This window comes from Herpailurus yagouaroundi, unplaced genomic scaffold, assembly GCF_014898765.1.
Source record: "Herpailurus yagouaroundi ecotype Mexico unplaced genomic scaffold, PumYag 67641, whole genome shotgun sequence".
NCBI classification, from domain to species: Eukaryota; Metazoa; Chordata; class Mammalia; order Carnivora; family Felidae; genus Herpailurus; species Herpailurus yagouaroundi.
Genome location: NW_024420442.1, coordinates 9,110,736 through 9,124,958, shown reverse-complemented (window position 1 = coordinate 9,124,958; position 14,223 = coordinate 9,110,736). Strand labels below are relative to the sequence as shown.

Genomic DNA, 14,223 nt, shown 5'->3' with positions numbered 1-14,223 from the left:
CTATTTCTGGGCTGTGAATATAATACTTATACTCATAGTACCTCCAGGTGGCCATCACAATACCTTACTTCTTGTGCTAGTTGAAAATAATTCTCATTATCCAATTAACTTTTTTTTTCTTGAAAACTGTATTTATCTCTGGTTAGTAATTGTGTTTCATAAAAATTGTGAAAAATGTTCCCAGATCTGGATATATTTTCTTTGAAAGGTCTACCTGATAATTTAGCTCAGCACCTTAACTCTAAGAAATAAATACATCAATGTTGAAATTTTTGGACATTAAATAGTGACGGAAACATGATTTAAGCATTTATTCTGCAACATACCTTCCTTTTAAAATATTATTTTTGGGCGTACCTGGGTGGCTCAGTTGGTTGAGCGTCTGACTTCAGATCAGGTAATGATCTCACGGTTCCTGAGTTTGAGCCCCACATCTGGCTCGCTGCTGTCAGCCTAGAGCCTGTTTTGGACCCTCTGTCCCCCTCTCTCTCTGCCCCTCCCCTGCTCATGGTATCTTTCTCAAAAATAAATGTTAAAAAAATAAAATAAAATAGTATTTTTTGAAAACCTAGTTTTACAAGTTAAAAGCATTTGTGCTAGGCATGGTGGGAACATTTTTTTTAATGAGTAAACTGCATAAGGCTTCTTCTGCCTTTGGAGACCTTGTAATTTATTACTATTTATGTTTTCATGTGTAGGCAACACATCTATTGAGAGACAAAGAGTATGTTGTACTTGGTTTTATTATATTTTCCAGATTTGCATGAATTCTCTCCCAATGCCTTTTTTAAAATTTATTTTTTAAAAGTTTTTATTTAAATTCCAGTTAGTTAACAAACCATATAATATTAGATCCAAGTGTACAATATAGTGATTCAACAGTCCCATACAACACCTGGTACTCATCATGACAGGTGCACTCCTTAATCCCCATCACCTATTTCACCCATCCTCCCACCCATCCCCAAACCATCAGTTTGTTCTCTATAGTTAAGAGCCTGCTTCTTGATTTGTCTCCCTCTCTCTCTTTTTTTTCCTTTGTTCATTTGTTTTGTTTCTTAAACTGCACGTATAAGTGAAATTATATGGTATGTGTCTTTCTCTGACTGACTTATTTCACTTAGCATAATACTCTCTAGCTCCATCCATGTCACTGCAAATAGCAAGAATTCATTCTTTTTTTTAAAGTTTATTTATTTCTTTTGAGAGAGAAAGAGATTGCATGAGTAGGGGAGGGGCAGAGAGAGAAGGAAAGAACAAATCCCAAGCAGGTTTCGTTCTGTCAGCAAGAAGCCCCACCACAAGGCTGGATTCTACAAACTGTGAGATCATGACCTGAGCCAAAATCGAAAGTCCGACTGAGCCACCCAGGTGCCCCAATATTTCATTCTTTTTATGTCTGAGTAATATTCCATTGTGTATACATACCACATCTTCTTTATCCATTCTTCAGTCAGTGGATACTTGGACTGTTTCCATAATTTAGCTATTGTAAATAATGCTGCTATAAACATTGGGATGCATGTATCCCTTTGAATTAATATTTTTGTATTCTTTGGATAAATACCTAGTAGTAAAATTGATGGATCACAGGGTAGTTCTGTTTTCAACTTTTTGAGCAACCTCCATCCTGTTTTCCAGAGTGGCTGCACCAGTTTGCATTCCCACCAGCAGTGCAAGAGGGTTTCCCTTTCTTTTCATCCTTGCCAACACCTGTTGTTTCTTGTGTTGTTGATTTTAGCCTCCCAATACCTTTTTGAATCATTATTTTACTTATCTCTGAATTATTATTTATGTACGTATATGAAACTGTGTGTGTGTGGAGAGAAAAAGAGAGATACAAAGATAGATGGACAGATAGATAAATCCCTGCTTCCTATTTTCAATTCATTTCTCCAGAGGATAGCATTTTGCTATGAGGTCAATCAGTCTCTCTTAAACCACAAAACTAATGTGAGAAAATACTACTGATTGGGTCTTCTTTAATTTTTCAGTAGAATGACAATGCTTAGAGGACATTTAGACAAGTGAAAATGGGAAAATGTACATGTATTCATGTGAAATTAAAATCAGCTAAATCAAAACACACGTGCAATGCTAGTTTGCTCTTCCAAAATATATTACAAAAGATGTGAAGTTTGGAGATAAATTCATTAAGCTTTTTAAAAAATATAGTAACTAGGAGTCTCATTGTTCATTTACCAGTCAGCTTTATTCTGAGTTCCTTTGGGTACTAGTATTGCAATACATTGAACTTTTATTTAGTTCAGCTCTGGCTGCCATTCCCCACCCCCTAAATCAGGGTTTTCAAAATTTCCATTCTAGACAAGCTATCTCAAATTCATATTAGTTCATGGTATTTGGTATTTACTTTTAAAAATTTTTTATGTTTAGGTATTTATTTTGAGAGAGACAGAGAGAGATAGAGAGAGAGCAGGGGAGGGACAGAGGGAGAAAGACTCCCAAGCAGGCTCCGTGCTGCTAGCCCAAAGCCTGATGCAGGGCTTGAACTCACGAACCATGAGATCATGATCTGAGCTGAAATCAAGAGTCAGACACTTAACCGACTGAGCCACCCAAGCGCCCCAGTAGTTGGTATTTAGTACATAAAATTACTGAAACTGAGAACCTCATTGTCTCAGCTCATTTTTTGACTGAGGATACAGTCACTTGTCTTTGTGTGGATTGACTTATCTTCAGCCTAATCTATACTTGGTCCAGTAACCTGGGACCAAGATTACAGGGTCATGTGTTATAAAGCATGACCAACAAAAACTTTTTTTAGAACAAGAGCTATGGGAAGGCAGGCACCATGCTCTTCCTACTCATCTGCCCAGGATAATTTAGGAATGAAGGAAATGGAATCTCTATTGATGTGTATTGATCCTATAATTAATTCTATGAGTTAGGAATTAGGGGAAGTATAAGAAAAGAATACTAAAAGTGTTACATATTTCCTTTTCTTTTTATATATTTAAGACTGTGCATTATGCTGTGTTTAGATTTTTGAAATGATTGAGACTGACTTGACATGTCCAAAAACTCTGAACAAAGGGAACCAGACATTTGGGTAAGAATTCAATATATCTCTTTTTTTCATGATCATGAAAAAGGTTGTATAGGGTAGAATGAGAGAAGTCAAGTAGAGAGACTGGCACCTCATTATATTTTTCCCCTCTCTAACCCTCAAATATTCTAAAGACCTCAGTCAAGTCAAAATAATTCAATATATCTTAACTTTATTCTAGTAGTTCTCAACAGTTGGTTCAAATTTTTAGCTGAGTTTGTACATTTAGCATTTTATAACTATATTCTACCTTAAAAATAAAAGCAGTACTTTTTATCTTCAAAGAAATAAAATAAGAACCTCACTGTATTACTTGTTTTTATAAGCAAAAATTCAACACAGAATATATACTACAGCCTGTGCAGGGCCTTGGGAAACAAGCCAAGATACATTTCAATCTCAGCTCTTTCACCTACTAGCTGTATAAATTTGCTGAGTTGTCTTAAACCTGCTATACCTCCACTTCCTAATATGTTCAATGGGAGAAATAATACTTGCTTCCAGTTGTTGTGGTAGGTATTAAATAAAATAATTTATGTAAATCACTTAGCTTAGTACCTGTCTTATTAATAAACACTCAATAAACAATAGTCCACTAGACCACATCTCCAAAGGAGTGAATACAAAATAATCCACTGAGGTACCAAAGAAAATATTAGATATTTAATTTGTATATTATTTTATATTCTTTTTCAATGCTTAAATGTTTAATTTTGAAAGAGAGAGAGAGAGGGTGCGAGTTGGGGAGGGGCAGAGAGAGAGGAAGACAAAGAATCCAAGCAGGCTTCAGGCTCTGAGCTGTCAGCACAGAGCCCAATGTGGGGCTCGAACTCATGAACCATGAGATCATGACCTGAGGCGAAGTTGGACGCTTAACCTACTAAGCCACCCAGGCACCCCGCTTTATTCTATTTTAAAATCATATTTATACATACATAAATACATACATATATAAAATTTCAAATAAATGTAAATATGTAATTATATCATATATGCTGAGTTTTGGAAAGTATTTTAATTTTTCCCTTTTTGCTTGTCTCATTCTTATTTCTCTCTCTCCTTTCCCCATATTAGGTCCTTTTCTCCAAGATACACAAATATATTCCAGGCACCCCACTAGAATACTAGTATACATCTGCATTATATTAATTTATTTATTTATTTTTGTTATCAAGAATGTTTAAAGTATAAGGGTATAGTAGTGTGTGTATGTCATATTTAAATAAATGAACTAAAATCAAGTGTACCTGCTTGGATTTTGTTTTAATGTTGTGAAGTAGAGTCTTCTGCCTACTTTTGTAAGTTCTGTGAGGATGTGAGGACGCTTTTAAATGTCACATTTGAACCTAATAAAAAGGCAGCCAGATAATACATTAACCTCAACCATCTAACCTCATGGTTAGAAATGTTTCTGACGCTCTCTGCCTAAAGAATCACGATTTCAGGAGCGCCTGGGTGGCTCAGTCGGTTAAGCGGCCGACTTCGGCTCAAAGTCATGATTTCGTGGTCCATGAGTTCGAGCCCCGCATCGGGCTCTGTGTTGACATCTCAGAGCCTGGAGCCTGTTTCAGATTCTGTGTCTCCCTCTCTCTGACCCTCCCCCGTTCATGCTCTGTCTCTCTCTGTCTCAAAAATAAATAAACATTAAAAAAAAATAAAAAAAAAAGAATCACGATTTCAGCACCTTATTGAGGTAGTTAGGTTGCAGCCTCTTATGTACATTTACAGGGTGGCTGTCATGCTAAAAGTGCTATTTCTGCTCAGCTCTATTAGCTGCCTGGTTGTTGTGTATGGTGGGAGAAGTGATGCCAAGAAGAGTAGCACCTCACTACATTTTTTCCCCCTCTAGCCCCCAAATTTCCTAATGGCCTCTGCCAAGTCAAAAGGCAAGGCTTTCACAATTAGAGGCTCAGAGTCCAATGTTAATATTAAACCTATTGACAAAAGAATTCTTATAGTCTCTACATTTAAAAATTTTCCATCTTGACAACTTGTATTTATTTTTTTAAGTTTATTTATTTTGAGAGAGAGAGAGAGAGAGAGAGAGAGAGAGAGAAAATGAGCAGGGGAGGGGCAGAGAGAGGGAGAGAGAGAATCCCAACCTGACTCCACACTGCCAGTGTGGAGCCCGATGTGGGGCTCAAACTCATGAACCTGAGCCAAAACCAAGAACCAAACATTTAAATGACTGAGCCACCCAGATGCCCTTGACAACTTTCCAATATCTATATATGTTTCATGGTTTCTTTCTCAATGATTTTTAGATTTTTTTTTATTTTGAGATAATTGTAGACTCGCATAAAATGACAAGAAGTAATGCAGAGATATTCAGCATACATTTTTTTAAATTTTTTTAACATTTATTTTATTTTTGAGACAGAGAGAGACAGAGCATGAATGGGGGAGGGTCAGAGAGAGGGAGACACAGAATCTGAAACAAGCTCCAGGCTCTGGGCTGTCAGCACAGAGCCTGACGCGGGGCTTGAACTCGCGGACCGCGAGATCATGACCTGAGCCGAAGTCGGCCGCTTAACCGACTGAGCCACCCAGGCGCCCCCTATCCAGTTTCCTCCAACAAAAAAACTATAGTGAAATATCAAGACCAGAATATTGGCATTGATACAGTCCAGATAGAGAATATTTCCATCACAGACCTGCCTTGCACTTTTATTGCCACAGCCACTTCCCTCCCACTCTCCTTCCCATATTTAACTCCTGGCAATCATTAGTCTATGTCATTTCAAAATGTTACATGAATGGAAGCATACACTTGGTAGCCTTTTGTTATTGGCTTTTTTCACTCAACATAATTCTCTCAAGACTCAATCAAGTTGGAGCATGTATCAATAGTGTATTCCATTTTTTTATTGTTGAGTAGTGTCCATGGTATGGATGTACCACAGTTTGTTTAACCATTCATCTGTTAAAGGACATCTGGATTGTTTCCAGGTTTTGGCCATTACAAATAAAACAGTAATAAACAGCCATGTACAGGATTTTGTGTGAACATATGTTCTAATTTCTCTAGGATAAATGTCCAGAAGTGCAATTGCTTGGTTATATTGTAAGCATATGTTTATTTTTTTAAGAAACTGCCGAATTGTTTTTCCAAATGGCTATACCATTTTACATTCCCACCAAAAATGTATGAGTGATTCAGTTTTTCCATATCCTGCTCATATTTTTTTAAGAAACTGCCAAAGTGTTTTTCCAAGTGGCTACACCATTTTACATCCCCACCAGCAATGTATGAGTGATTCAGTTTTTCCATATCCTGCTCAGAAATTGGTATTGTCATTATTTTTTCTTTAGGCATTCTGTGTGTAGTAATATCTCATTGTGATTTTAATTTACATTTCCCTGATAAGTAATAATATTGATTATCTATTCAAGCTCTTATTTGCCATCTGTGTATCCTGTTCAGTTAAATGTCTATTCATGTCTTTTGCCCATTTTCTAATTGAATTCTTGTTTTAATGTTGAGTTTTGAGAGTTTTTAATATATTCAAGATACTAGTCCTTTGTTGGGTATACAGTTTTCAAAAATTTTCTCTGATTCTGCAATTTAACTTTTATTCCTCTTAACAAAGTCTTTCACAGAGTAAAAGCTTGTAATTCTGATGAAGTTCAATTTATCAGATTTTCCTTGTGTGAACTAAGCTTTTGATGTCAACTCTAAGAACTCTTTGCCTAGCCCTAGATCTCAAAAGTTTTATTTATTTTTTCTCAAAGTTTTATAATTTTATGTTTTAAATTTAAGTACACCAACTTTGAGGTAAAGTTTGTAAAAGGAGCAAGATTTAGGTTGAGGTTCATTTCTTGTCTATAGATGTCCAATTTCTCTAGCATCATTTGTTGAAAAACCATCCTTCCTCTATTGAATTGCTTTTGTGTTTTTGTAAAAAATCAATTAAGCAGGGGCACCTGTGGGGCTCAGTCGGTTGATCATCCAACTCTTGATTTCGGCTTGGGTCATGATCCCAGGGTCAGGCATGGAGCCTGCTTAAGATTCTCTCTTTCTGCCCCTCTGCCACACTTGAATGCTTTCTCTCTCTCTCTCTCAAAAAAATCAGCTAGGCATATTTGTATAGGTCTATTTCTAGGTTCTCTATTCTGTTCTATTTATCAATGTATCATCACTCTGATAATATCACACTCTTCTATTCTTGTAGCTATGTAGTAAGACAGTATGGGGTAGTATGATATCTACCACTTTGTTCCTTATTCAAGAATGTTTTAGTTGATCTTGGTCCTGTGCCTTTCCATGTAAATTTTATAGCAATCTTGTCATGTCTCTGAAAATACCTTTCCAAGTATTGCTAGCAATTGCCTTAAAATGATAGATTAATTTCAGAAGTATTGACATCTTCACTATGATGTGTCTTCAAATATGTGAACATGGCATGTACTTAGATCTTAATTGATTTCATGCATTAGTATTTTGTAATTTTCACCAAACATATCCTGTACATATTCTGTTAATTTTATATGTAAATATTTCATTTTATTTGTATGATTTTAAATGGTATTGTGTTTTTAATTTCCGTTTCTATATGTTTGTTGTTGGTATATAGAAGTGTAACTAATTTCTGAGCATTGACTTTGCATTATATGACCTTGCTAAACTCAATGACCAGTTATAGGAATTTCTTTTTGTAGATTACTTGGATTTTCTACATAGACAATCATTGCAATGCAAATAGGAACAGTTTTCTTTCTTTCTAATTTGTGGGCCTTTTATTATTTTTTTTCTTGCTTAATTAGACTGGATAGAAATCCCAACACTACATTGGATAAAAGTGGTTAAAGCAGAAACTATATTTCCTGATCTTAGAGGTAAAGTATCTACTTTCTCACCTTTAACTAGGATGTTTGCTATAGGTTTTTGTAAATGTCTTTACCAAGTGAAGGAAGCTCTCCTAACTTTGAGTTTGCTGAGGTTTTTCTTCTTCTTCTTCTTCTTCTTCTTCTTCTTCTTCTTCTTCTTCTTCTTCTTCTTCTTCTTCCTCCTCTTCCTCTTCCTCTTCTTTAAAATCATGAATGGGTGCTTGGATTTTGCCAAATGTTTTTTCTGTGTCAGTTTATATGATCATATAGTTTTTCTTCTTTTTTCTTCTGACATAGTGATTTAACTGTTTGATTTTCAAATGCTGAACCAGTCTTGCATACTTTGAATAAATCCAATTTAATAAATCAATGAATCAATCAATCTATCAATCAATCAAACAAGAAGTCTCTTTTGCTTGGCACATACACATTTAGGATTATAATGTCTTCCTTGTGGATTGATGTTTCCAACATTATATAATGACTCTCTTTGCCTGTAGTAATTTTCCTCACTCTAAAGTTTATTTTTTCTGGTATTAATATAGTTTCTCCTGATTTTGTATGTTTAATGTTTGCATCTTACATATTTTTCTACCTTTTAACTTTAAATCTACTGAGACCATGTTTGAAGGGAGTTACTTGTAGGAAGCATATTTCAGATCATGTTCTCTTAGTTTATGCTGTCAGTCTTTTGATTAGTGTGTTTAGAACATTTATATTTAAGGTAATTATTGTTATGTTTGGACTTAAGTCTGGCACATTTGTTTTTTGTTGTTTCCTCTGTTTCTTCTTGTTGTTTCTCCTTTCTCACCTTCCTGTGAGCTATTTAAATATTTGAATATTTGTTTATTGAATGATTCCTTATTTATTTATTTATTTATTTATTTACCATTGAGAGACAGAGAGAGACAGAGCATGAGCATGGGAGGGGCAGAGAGAGGGGGAGACAAAGAATCTGAAGCAGGCTCCAGGCTCTGAGTTGTCAACAAGGAGTCTGATGCGGGGCTCGAACTCACAAACCGTGAGATCATGACCTGAGCTGAAGTCAGACGCTTAACCAACTGAACCACCCAGACACCCCTCATCTATATTTATTTATAGTATTTTTGAGTATTTCCCTTTTTAAAAATTTCTTAGTGGTTACTCCAGTTATTACAATATGAAGAAATGTAATTTATCATTGTATATCGTTACCAATGCTTTACTACCCTTGAGTGAAATATAGAAACCTTTTTTCCTGTTTTTATATTATTTTTGCTTCCCTTCCCTTATGTTCGTCTGTTTTGTATCTTAAATTCCTCATATTAATGAAGTCATATGATATTTGTCTTTCTCTGAGTGACTAATTTCACTTAGCATAATACCCTCTAGTTTCATCCACGTAGTTGCAAATGGCAAGATTTCATTCCTTTTGATTACCGAGTAATACTCCATTGTGTATGTGTGTATATATATATATATATATATATATATATATATATGCGCCACATCTTTATCCACTCATCAATGGACTTTTGGGCTCAAAACATAAGAGACTCTTAAATATACAGACAAACTGAGGGTTGCTGGAGGGATTGTGGGTGGGGGGATGGGCTAAATGCATAAGGGACATTAAGGAAGACATTTGTTGGGATGAACACTGGATGTTATACATAGGGGATGAATCACTGGAATCTATTCCTAAAATCATTATTGCACTATATGCTAACTAACTTGGATGTAAATTAAAAAATAAATTAAAAAAAGAAACTTTATTTCCATTAAATTCCCTTTATCTTTTAAATATCATTGTCTAAAGTATTGTCTCTATATACCTTAAGTAATGATTTTTGCTTCAACCATCAAATATGATTTAAGAAACTCATGAGAAGTAAGGTAGCCAATTATATTTAATGATATTCTTTTATTTTATCATATTTTTATCCATTTTGGCATTCTTTCCTTTCTAAAATTCCAGGCCTTTTTCTTTTATGTTTGCCATTCTGCCTAGAGAACTTTCTTTAGCCATCTTTTAAGGGTAGGTTTTCTAGCAACAAATTCTCTTAGTTTTCCTTCATCTGAGAATGTCTTTATTTCCCCTTTCATTCCTAATTATTATTTTTTTTTTTTTTACTGGCTATAGAATATTTAGTTGACATTTCTTTTCAGCACTCCTTCTGGCCTCTATCATTTCAGATAAGAAATCTAGTGTCATTCAATTTGATTTTCCCCTTGAGATAATGAGTCATTTCTGTTTCTTTTAAGATATTTTCTTTGTCTTTAGTTATCAGAAGTTTAATTATAAGTGCCTTGGTATGGATTTATTTGGGCTTATGCTATTTGGGTTCATTTAGTTTCCTGAATCTACAGGTAGGCTTATTTCACTATTTCTTGGGGAAAAGACTAACCCTGCTTCCTACCCATTTCCTCAGTCTTTTGGCTGCTGAGTGGGTGTAGAGGTTCAGCTCCTCACTAATACCAAGGGTAGGGGGTAAGTGGAGTGCTGACTAGCTCTGATCTCACTGCCTTGCTCAGTCTCATTGATGCTGGGAGCATGTGAAATCTCAGCTCCTCACTGAGCCCTGTTGACACTGGTGAGAAACAGGGCAGGATGGGGGGCAGGGTAGAGAGTAAAGTGGAGTGATGATTAGCCCTTCCATGAAACCCCTCTTTAAGCCCCCTTAATGCCAAATGTGGGTGGAGGTTCAGCTTACCTCAAGACCACATTGACACTACCCCTGTAGGGGAATCAGAATTTAATACATGTTTCTGCCATATTGAGAACAGAAAAGAAACTCCCCACTCTCCCCCACTGAAACAGTGAGGAGGGGAAAGGTGAGGTGGCTTCCTGTTAGTGTTTGGGTGGATTAGGGTGAGTATTGCCAAAAAGGTTTTCTGTTGTAAGGCCTCCCTTTCTCTGATCCTTTGCCTACAGGAAATAGGTTTTTCTTGGAGCTTTTATTATCTGTGCCTGTTGAAGGTTCTGAGTTGGAGTTTCTGCAACTCTCTGTCTGGCGTATATGGGACACAATAAGGAAACTCAGGCAACTCACCACCCTGTCTTTCCTCCAATTCAGAGATCCTTAGTCCTTCCAACTTCTTCTCACCTTTGAGAGACTTCATTTATTTTGTGCTATGTCCAGGTGTTTGTTTGTTTGTTTGTTTGTTTAGTTCTAAGAGTGAGGACCTGGAAGGAATAGCAATGTTCTATCTCTTCCAGAACTGGAAGTCTCTCTTCCTGTATCTCTGTGATGTTTTAGACAGTTATAATACCATCCTCCTTACTTCATGCAGACATAATATGGGCATTGCATTATGACTTGGGGGATGATATTAGCTGTGTAAGAGGTTGCCTCTCTGTCTGTGGTACCATATTCCCCACAGCATACAAAGCCCTCTCCTTGTTTTTGTGAATCCTGGGTAATGGGTATTCTTTAATAAAACATGGGAAGAAGATACAGCACATTTCTTTGTTTTTCTAAACCAGGTTGCCTATGAGTACAAATTGCACACATCTGGCTGGTAAAAAGTCTAATATCAGTAATTCCAAGGGTTTTTTTCCCCCTTTTATGGGACATTACTAGATTTTGATGTTTACTTTGTCCTGAAAAAAAAAAAAAAATGGATGTAGTCCTTAGTTCTTTTTGTTTGCTATGGATACCCCCATTGTTCATTCTACTACAGGATGACATCAGGATGACCTAAACTGGTCCTTGTTAGTCTGTCTGGCTGCTGTGTCAGAAGAGCTATAGAGTTGCCCCTTTCAGCAAGCCTTGCCACTGATCACAGGCTGAATCCCAGAATCTCTCACAGCTGCTCTTAGTGTCTTTACCCATGGAATACAACTTCCAGAGATGTCCACAACCATATTTCACCATTTGGGGTGGTGCAAAGATCTTTTTAAAAATCTCTATCACTAGCAGAATCTTTCACTCAATCCTTGACATATCACCAATCTCTTGAGAAGTGATTAAGAACATGGAACATGAATTCAGACTACTTGGGTTAAAATCCTGCATCCATCACTTGCTAATTCATTGACTTAATAAATCATAACCCCTGCAAATCTCCTTTTCCTCATCCACAAAATCTACCACTATTATAATAGTGGATTAAACAAGATATTATTTTAAAACTGCTGCAACAATGCTTGTTAGTATAATATAGTAAAGGTGTAAGGTTATATAGTAAAAATATAATAAGTTCTATATACTTAATAGGTATAATTTCTCTGTCTAGGCCACCTTCTGATTTGGCCTCAAACTGATCATAGCCACTTTAATGACTAAAGCTTTCACAATAATTGCTTGGATAGGGGTCCATTTTTAGGGTAACCCTGAAGTACACTGAAAATGTTAATCTCCTACCTGCAACACACCTGCCCTGACCTGGGTGAAAATAGCCTAGACCATTGTTTCTCAAAGAGTGGTTCACAGACCATTTGCATCAAATTTTTCAGGATAGGGTCGAGACGTGCATATTTAAAAAAAAATTTTTTTTAATGTTTATTTATTTTTTGAGAGAGAGAGAGAGAGAGAGAGAGACAGAGTGAGAGCAGGGGAGGGGTAGAGAGAGAAGGAGACACAGGATCTGAAGCAGGCTCCGGGCTAAGAGCTGACAGCACAGAGCCCGGCACGGGGCTCGAACTCACAAACCACGAGAGCATGACCTGAGCCAAAGTCGGACGCTTAACCGACTGAGCCACCCAGGCGCCCCAAGACATGTGCATATTTATTAAGCTGGCTCCTGTGACTTGAATTTACACTAAAGTTTGTGAACCTCTTCTCTACAGTCTCTGTGCCTTGTCATATGGTTGCCTCTTTCTGTAATGTCTATTCCGCTATGCCCACTCAAACAAAATTCAGCCTCCACCATGAAACCTCTAATTTCATGTTCACCACCAACAGCAGATGTGAAGCAACCACTTTTGTTGCTATGGGATGAATGAGATGGGGAGGAATCAGATCTTGGGTGCTGGAGAGCGTTGGGGAGCACTGGAATGTAACATTTAGACTGGAGTGGGAAACGCCTGTGGTTTGTACTTGAAATTTGGGTGCTTCCTGTGACTGCAAAAAAGGGTGGAGGAAGGAGGGAGAAAAATCAGTAAACAGGACAGGGGAAGTGGGGAGGAAGCAGCATTGAAGTAGTTCCCATGGGTTACCTTGATTGGTCAGAAAAGTAAATGCATCTTCCCATGCACCCACCCACCACCCACCTGTATGTTTTCTGTCAGAAGGAGGTCTGTGTACAGATTTGGTATCAACCAGCAGCCTCACAGCCAGGTATTACTGTGTAACCACTTGCCTGGGTTAAGAGCCTGCTACTAGGCAGCTTTGACTGCTCTGAAGCCATAGAGCAGAGTATTTAACATCCAACTCCTAAGACTAAGCCAGTGCTCTGCATCTTTATAGTCTTTCATCAATGTGTCCTTCTGTTTGCCTCCTTCCGAAAGTTCTTCATCTCTATCTCTAAAAATCTGGCCCATCCCTCAGGACCCCTCCTCAGGCCCCAGGGGATTATGCCAAAGGCACCTAAATCTGAGGGACTGAGAGCAGAAACTGAACCCAGGAGCAGGGAGGAAGGTGCTCCTCCCCTTGACTCTTCCTCTCCACTTCCTTAGGGCTCTAGGTCATAATGGAAGCCAAAGCCTCCAAGGAACTTCCCCTCCCCCATCAGCATGACCCAGTGTGTTCTTAAGGTTGTGCCTAAGGGCTCCTTGAAATCACATCTGCCAGAAGGTGGGGCCCTTGGAGACCTGCATTTGCTACTCATCCCTCAAGGCACTCCAGTGCAGGGGCTCAAAGACTTCAATGTGAGGTAATAAATAAATAAATAAATAAATAAATAAATAAATATAAATAAATAAAATTATATATAGGAGGTAAATATATACACTTATATAAATGAGGTAAATATACATATTTTTAATATGAGGTAAATCTATATAGCGGATAGTGCAAACTGTTTACGGTAACTGAAGAGGAGCTGAGAGAGAAGTGGCTGCAATACGAACCTAAGTACGCAGGGTCCCCCTGTAGCTACCAAACACTCACATTCCCTCACTAAATTCAATCGCAGCCAAGCGTCTCTCGGGATTGCAGCAAGTGCACATTCGTTTCTTCGTGCAGACAATTGTCTCGGCTCCTTCTAGCCTCGTGGTGGCCTATATTTTAAATTTCAAATTCTATTTAAGTAAGGATTTTAAGAAGGCCGGTTGGCTGCTGCTCTGAGAGCGGTGAAGTATCCGGTGTCATTTAGTGGAGGTCCGGACAGGCGCACCGGACAGCTTGGGGATCTTGGAGCGCAGGTCCTCAGTACAGCCCCGGCCCCACGGGTCCATCCCCCCTCCC

General features: G+C 37.5%; 1 pseudogene; it reads right to left on the bottom strand.

Annotated features, from left to right (window-relative positions):
- Nucleotides 1-13,985, bottom strand: part of LOC121025444 (dynein light chain 1, cytoplasmic-like) — a 143,130-nt pseudogene extending 129,145 nt beyond the window's left edge.
- Between the last annotated feature and the right edge of the window lie 238 nt (nt 13,986-14,223).